The following is an 8,612-nucleotide window of genomic DNA, read 5'->3' as shown; positions in this document are numbered from 1 at the left end:
TGTGTCAGATAGATATTGCACTAATTATGAGTTTTATGTTATGGATTAATTATATATAATATATTCATAATTATTATATTATAAATTTAAAAAAGAATACATATGTTATAAATTTATAGTATAATATAAAAACACAATATTTATGAATATATATACGAAATTTAATAATTGTGAGAAATATGTGTGTTTGTTAGAAGTTTATTAAAAAGGATAGATAAGTAAAATAACAATATGTTAAATTAAAAATTTATTGTTATAAGACATATAATTAAGTTTAATGAGAATTTATAATTAATAGATTGCGAGCTGATAAAATCTTAAAATTAATATTACAAATGCTTCTTATGGTATTTTCTCTAAGTACAGTACAAGTCACAACTATTACTGGCAATTAGTTTATTTTAATTCATTTAATTTGTTTAATATTTTAAAAAAATTTTGATAAATAAAATTAATAAAATGTTTTTTTTGTATACATTATTATATTAAGTTTTGAACATTTATAGAATTTGTTTCATAAATAAATTTATTTATAGAAAAATTATTTATAAATTTTTAGTAAATTTTTATTTTTATATATCACGTTACGTTTGATACATTTTATACAAGTGCATTATAGTCATGTATTTAACGGCAGTAGATTATAACGTAACTTCCGGTAAGATTGAAGAAATGTGTTGATAACAGTAAATCAATGGATTTATCAATTATTTCAAATATATGTACTTTAAAATATATTTTTAATTTTATCTTTTCGATTTAAAATAAATTAATTTAAAAAATATTATGTTTAAAAATTTATATATTACAGAACTATGTAACAACGGTAGAAAAATGAGAAAATCTGTTTTCGACTGAATTCTCACTTGGTATACTAGGAATTCTCCAATATCAGCTTATGGTAACGATTGCAACATTTAGCCATTTATAAGAAAAATAAATAATTTAAAAGTCTAATTTAAAAGTTATAATATTTTAATTCGTATACTCACATATCTCTAAAGTTTCTAATTATATTTTAATGATACATGACTCAATCAACAAGTAAAATTTCAGTAATACTCAGCAAGCAAAATGTTAGCAGTATGCTAATAGTTTACCAGAAAATTTGATCAGTATATTGCAGGGAGTTGACATTAACTGCATATTAAGCTTGTGTTTATACTTGCAGAGCTTTGAAGCATTATACGTGCGGCAACGAATAACATTAATACGAACAATATTAATTTGTCTGCAAAACATTATTAATATTTTATTGTTAATATTATATTGTTAATTATTGAGAGAAATGATACGACGCACAGTGTGCCATTTGTTCATTCTAACTAAACAAAAGTATTTCTACTTATTTAGTATTCAAATATTCAGCATTATTCTTTAGTTTTATGATTATTTATGTTATTTATAATATTTTTTAAATGTAAATTTAATGGATTGTGAAACGATATTTTTACTCCAAAATTTTAATAATTGTATTATTCGTATGTTATAATATTTAAACAAATCTCGAGTTTTCCAGTAAGTTTACTTTTTTATTTCATATTAATTGACATTTTTATATGTATAAAATGTGTGGAAATAATCAAAACCTTGTTTCACTTCACTGTTGATATTACGTGTGAAAATATGAATAATATAATTGTTACAATGTTTTAAGTAAAAGAATATTTTTACAAAATCCATTAAATTTTCATTAAAAAAATATAACGTAAATAATCATAAAACTAAAGAATAATACTGAATATTTTAATATTAAATAATTAGAAATACTTTTATCCAGTTATAGTGTGAACAAATAATACTCCGTGCGACATTTAATATATAAAATGCTAAAATAAATGAGACTAATTGAAGCTTCTCAGCACGATTCAAAGAATAATTTTTCGCTATGAAATATATGCAATTCATACACTCTTCAGTAATATCTTTTATAAATTTTTAATATCTTTTTCAATAAAATGGTAGAAAAGAATAACCAAGCTCAATGCATTTGCAATAAGTTTAAAGGAAAGTTAATTTCAATAGAAATGCTTGGTTCAATGTTAAGGATTATCTACTTTTGAATTTGTTGCAATAAATGCAGTACAATGCGGTAAACTCTCTGTCGACAGAATAAAAATCTTTATTGTTCACAAATCTCATTTTCCGCGCCATTGGAGTTGGTCAGCAGAAAAACAATTTTCTTTAGGAAAACATCCGTAGAAACACGATAACAGAACACATTTATTATTTCTAATTGTGCCTTTGAATAAGATTTAATTTATGAATCGTATGTATTTATATCAATATTTCTTTGAATATACTGTCAGCGTGGATATGTGATAAAAAAATAATATAAGTAAATATTTAGTATAAGTTCATAAATAACTATATTATATGTTTAAAATCCTAATTAAATAAATAGATATAGAATATTTGCCAACGTGACCCTTCCAGTGTACAGTAAAACAAGTTTTTCAAATTATAATTTAGACATATTAACAATAGAACCATAAGTTTCAATCTTAGATTTGAATCTTCTTTACAATCAGTGTCATAAATGATCAGGTAACAAAGAAAGAGTTTCACAAAATCTGCTACGATTTCTCTTCGTAATGATGTCCATGCAGATGCAAGTTAAACAGCAAACAAAGTCAATGTGAAGAGGATTCGGATTCAGAATCGAAACGTATAGTACACTACTGTCATTTTATCTATTCAAAGCCAAGCTGTTGAACCTATTCAGAATTTGATCGGTTCAGTCGTTACTGAGATCCGATGATTTTGGATGCTCGCATGTCACTGGTTCGCGTGAGGAGACATGAGTAGTGGTTCACTTGGTGGTGGGAAACTATTGTGTTTCTTGACATAAATTATACTTAATTTGGAGAAGTTGTTCCGCATTGGCAATTATATTTATTTACTTAATTTAGTCGTTGGAAGTAGTTTTATTTGGTTATTTATAATTAATTATAATTAATTAAAATACTAATAGTTTATAATTTTATAAATAATTTTTGTAAAAGAAAGTCAAACTGATGTAAACACGTTTCGAGTCGCGCCGTATTTACAAATATGCTTTATTTACTACCAAGCATTCCCATTTTTATTGACAAGATAGTTTAATACAAACTCGATGGAATAAAGTACGCATGTTTCATGATGCATCATGCAATCGAAAGAATGCATCAACGAGCGATGCGCTCGTACTCGGTTCCGCACGTATCAAATAGCATACGGTATTCCGTAAGTTTATGGTAGAACTGCGATGGCATAAAAAAAATTAGACTGCATAATTCTTCTCGACGATTCTAACCGGGAATACGCGTATCCGTAACCAATGCGCTGCGCCCGTAAACTCGAGTCGCCGTAAAATTCAAACGTTTCTCGTATGCAGAAAGGAGTGCGTGACGAGCCACTATAAATTTCCGGAATTTCATTACCGGGTCATTACCGAATTTTACGACATCAAACTCGGTGAATTTACACCCAATCTTTTTTGCCCCAGATATGTCCATTTCACGATCTTTTAGTAGAATTGTAAAATTTTTAATTGCAAGTTGGTTTTCAGAATTCGAGTGAAAAAACCAAACTTGCATTAAAAGGATTGTTGAGAAAATGATTAAAAATGTTTTTTGTATAAAACGTAAGAAAAAAATTTATTAATTTGTAAAATATTTTTGCAAAATATAATTTAAAAAAAATGTAATTAAGATAACATGTAGCTTTGATAACTTTTTCATATTTAACTTTATAAATACACACTTTTTTTGTACATATGATTATTGACAAAATTAAAGTTTTGTGATTTATCATCATTTTTTTAATCAACCGTAAATGCATTAAAAAATTTGTCTCTTTACTCAGAAATAATCTAGAATCATGACAAGTACCGTAAAACATGCGTTAAAAAATATTAATTATTTTTTGAGCCAAGAAAAACATTTTAATTCCAAAAAAATTTTACCATTGTTTAAAAAATTTATAACTCTTTTGCTAATAAAAATAAAAAATTTTTTATTTTAAAAAGACAGATTTTAAGCTGTTAAAAAATTTGGCGATTAAAATTTCGATTATATATCAATCGATTATATATCAATCAAACTTTAAAGTTAAAAAAACAATAAATTTTCAGAGTTCTGTTTTTTTGACAATTTGACGGATTGATACAAAAATTTGTGTTAAAAAGTACAACTGCAACGTTTTATGATGCATATTTATTTATAAAGAAATATTTGTAAAGAAATGATTAAAATGAGAAGTAGAATAAATTCATTATTTACATATTTATACCTATACATAATCTATACAAGTATTTTATACACAATATTGATCTCAGTGAGACTCGCAAGGAATTTTATACTGCGAATACACAGAGTTCTTTTGCTTTTTTTACCTGGATAAAATTTGCAAACGAATCACTGACTCCTTTCTCCGACTCTACTTCAGACATGGATCTTTTTAAATCTTCAGAGACGCTTGAATTATCGTATTATTTCAGTTTAAATTGAAAACATCTTTCTTATCTCTTTATAGCTATACGAATTTACATATCTACTAATAGATAACAAACTAATATTATATATTTACTTGCAAAAAGGTTTCACGGAAAACACACTAACTGGGTCTGAGAGATTCCTAACTAATTTTATCGACATCGTCATATAACATAGCAAAATACATGTAATTGACTATTTTTGCTATTGCTAGTTATTAAAGGGACTCTTAACTTTTCTTCTAAGGCCTAAGGTGATCATGACTCGTTTGTTTATTAATTTCCTAATAAAAGAATTTTAAAACTTTATTGAGGTCTGGAAAACTCTAGAATATATAAATAATGTATATAATAAAAGAGAGAGAATGTTGCAATGTATTTTGATTTCTGATATTTTTGCATTTATATACATTAGTTGTAGCAGAGAAACTTTGACAGTAATTTATGGATGGTTACATCATATTTATATTTATATTGTATATATGCATTAATGTATAAATCATATTACAATAATTAATTTAGATATAATAAATAGAAAATTATTTATTATAATTATTAAAAATAATTATTAAAAATAATTATCACAGCATATTAATGTTAATATAATCAATAAAAATGGTTATTTGAAAAATTTTTTTCATATAAATTTTTCATAAATATATACAGTTTAAATCCAAATTATATATGTTTTCTCTTTGAACAACAAATATTTCTTTATCCTCGCAAGAACAAAATGTTCTTCGTAATCAGATACGCAAGCTTCGTCGACATTCAACCGCGAATTTTATAGTAATTTGCTTGTCTCTTCTGTCTCTCAAGAAAAATTGACATCATTATCTACCGAGAACACAATGGAATACATTGCTGTGGGATAAATGAGAAACATGTACGGCTTGAAAAGTAAAATATATTGAGGTATATTTTCTTATGGCAAAGAAGGAAATAATGATGAATTTTACTTTAATATCGAACATATTCGCGAAATAATGAATCTACTTTCTCCATCAAAAGAAAACTACTAAATATAAATTTTTAATTTATAAAATACCTTTCATAACTTTTCAATAAAAGTATAATTATTTTTATTAATTCTAATATTAACAGTAATAGGAATTACTGTACAAGCAGTTACATCCTACAATATTCAAGTGATTACCTACTTATCTTAACATTTACGAAGTGCTCTTTTAAAACAACTATCAATAATTCATATAATCTGTATAATCGTTGCAACATTATCGACTTTAGCATTAGACAGAATGCTTAATAATATAGAAAGACTATTTGTAACTCAAATGATCATTTATAATACCTTATTCTCCTGACTCCGCTTGTATGATACATTGCGGCATATCGATTATCAGCGCTACAATCGGTGACAGAGTTACATTACTAATTTGGCGAATATAATGTATCAATTATTGGTGCTATTGTTGACATAATTATGTCAATGTTTCCAGTATACTGCATCTCTTTGGAGATAATATATTGATTTTCTCTCGAGACCAATTGTCGTGATTCCGTCAGGGTGCAACAGAATGCATCGTCGTTAGTAACAAAAGAAGATTCGAAAGCGCGCATTGAATCTAGAAAAGAGAAGATATTCGAGGATATTTTCGAGAGTGGCAAGATAAGAAATAGGCAGAATGTCGTTGCGGTAATCGGCGATCGTTCTTCGTTTCAAAGAGACGGCCGCGAATTTTTCTTACGTAGACCTTTCCTACTTTCGAAATCCTACTCGCATGGGATGATGACCATTCCTTTTTATACGACAATCGAAAAAATAATTAAATAAAAAGATTAAAATAGTATATTTGCAATTCTTAAAAAAATATAATTAAGTAGCTTTTTTTATCAAAATTATGCGATACATAAAATTATTTTATTATTGATTAACGTTAAAGTAAATATAATCATGAACTTGTACGCCTCATATTTTGTGTGAAAACACACACACATATATTATGTAAAATAAAATAATTTCGCAGTTTATCTTAATTTATATTGTATGATTGGATATAAGAATGTAAAGACATTTAAATATATCGAATAAAAATATTCATGTCTGTACCCTCCTTCCAAAACTTTACTTGCGCTGTGGTTTTTCTGCGGAATGGAAGAAAGACAGAGCAGCGAATTCGCTGTCGCTGAAAATCGCGAGCGAACGGGGGGACAAGTGTGATTTGTGAGACGTTTATTCCGCGCGATTGCCGCATTTATTTCTACGTGCCCGGTTCGCGCAACTTCGTCCAATGACGTGGAGAAAGAGTACGCAAAAAAAAAAGAAAAGAAACGAAGAAACGCAGCACGAACGAACGAGCCGGAGCGCCGATTATTCGACGTATTCTGGATTATCTCTTCATTTCACCGCGTTTCGCTCGCACACGACGGTATTCTACGTGTTCGCAAAATTTCGTTTCGCTCGTGGACGAGGAGAGGAGCAAAAAATATTTCTGTATTGAAGAAGCACAAGAATGTAAGTTCGCCGACTATCTTTTTAGCAAAAACTTGCAAAAAAGTTAACGCAAAGGTACACCGCTTTAAAAATAGATTAAATAAACACGAATAGGTTATAGTATAAATTAAAAAGGGACTTTTATAACGGGTAAAATAGTAATTCGCTTAAACACGTTTATATATATAAAAAAAAATGTAAATATCAAATTTATGTAAAGTTCTAGCGACTTTTTATTGCTACGTGAGTTCGTATTAATGTTCGTATTTTCAAATAATCGTATTAAGAGTCATACTTGCAATTAGTCTTTATTCTGTAATGTACAAAGTTTGTGTTTCCCTCCCATTAATAATATAAGTATTTCTTTATGTTTGGACTTATGTTTGGACTTACCACTTCTACTTTTCAAGTAGAGATTTTACAGAGCCCGGAAGAAAAGATAGCTAAATATAGAAGCACGAACTTTTCAGTGAGTCAGAGGAGAGGGAGAAAGATACTCCGTCATTTTCAATTAGAGATACAAGCAGGAAGTTTCATGTAACGTGAAAGCTACCTTTTCCTCGACTCTTCATTCATAGTTCAGATTCCACGTGTTTCTTTCTCACGCACGTTTGCTGTTCCACGTTGTTTTATATAAAAAAGAAGTTCGCGACATGCTCCTATAAACTTGAATAATGCGTTTTAAAAGCACGTCATTGCCAACGGTTAGTTATTTTGCGCGTGGGGACGGGCAGATGAGCGGATTAACGAAATACGCTTAAGGAAATACTCGCTCCGCGAGTATGCATAAAATGTTCTTTATTTTTTGCCAAATTTAAGCAGTACTGAGTTCGCTAAAGCAGAAACTACGAAAATCGGTTTGGTCGTCGATCAACACTTCGGCGATAGTGTTCATGGATCAACGCCGCAATCGTCGGACTATTGTTTATCAATAAATTTTCCCGAGAGGATAACCAACAAGAATAATGGTACATTGATTGGAACGAATGCGTGACATTTTTTTAGTTTTCGTAAACGTTGTCAAAAGCAAACGCGAAGCGTTCACAGTTTCAAGTAAATCGCAAGCATGTGTATGCGTGTATATTGGAATATACATCATAAAATCAAACATTTTTTTATAAATATCTCTACAGAAAAGCAATATCATTATTTAACGCGCCATTGATAGATCGCAAGCAATGGTATATCAAAAATAACAATGGTTTTCTTTCACGTTTTCTCGCACAATATTTTTTTTATTTACATTTTCACTTTTTTTATATTGTTAAGATTTTTTTATTTTAAATCAAATTTATCTATATACAATTTTCAATACACGATTTAATTATAAAGTAAAAAATTCACTTAAATTTTTGATAAGGAAATAAGCATTTAAAAGTTTCATAAAAAATATAGTTCTTTTGCTATCATTTTTTGCTATTATTATATTTTATAATATACTGGATAATATAATAAATAAAAATATAGTTACCCGTTCAAAAAAAACTTTTAATATCAAGACTAAAAATATTCTTAATCTTATTGCAATCTTATGTAATATAAAAACAAAGATGTATTAAGATAAGGTCCATAATTTCTATTCTCCTCCATCGAATTAAATAAGATCGATTGATTTATTGTCTTGGAGTAAGAGTAACACATATAAATTTTCAATTTATATATATTTATATTTAGAATAAAAAT

This window comes from Solenopsis invicta, chromosome 1 (assembly GCF_016802725.1).
Source record: "Solenopsis invicta isolate M01_SB chromosome 1, UNIL_Sinv_3.0, whole genome shotgun sequence".
In the NCBI taxonomy this organism is placed as follows: domain Eukaryota; kingdom Metazoa; phylum Arthropoda; class Insecta; order Hymenoptera; family Formicidae; genus Solenopsis; species Solenopsis invicta.
This window is presented reverse-complemented; position numbering follows the sequence as displayed.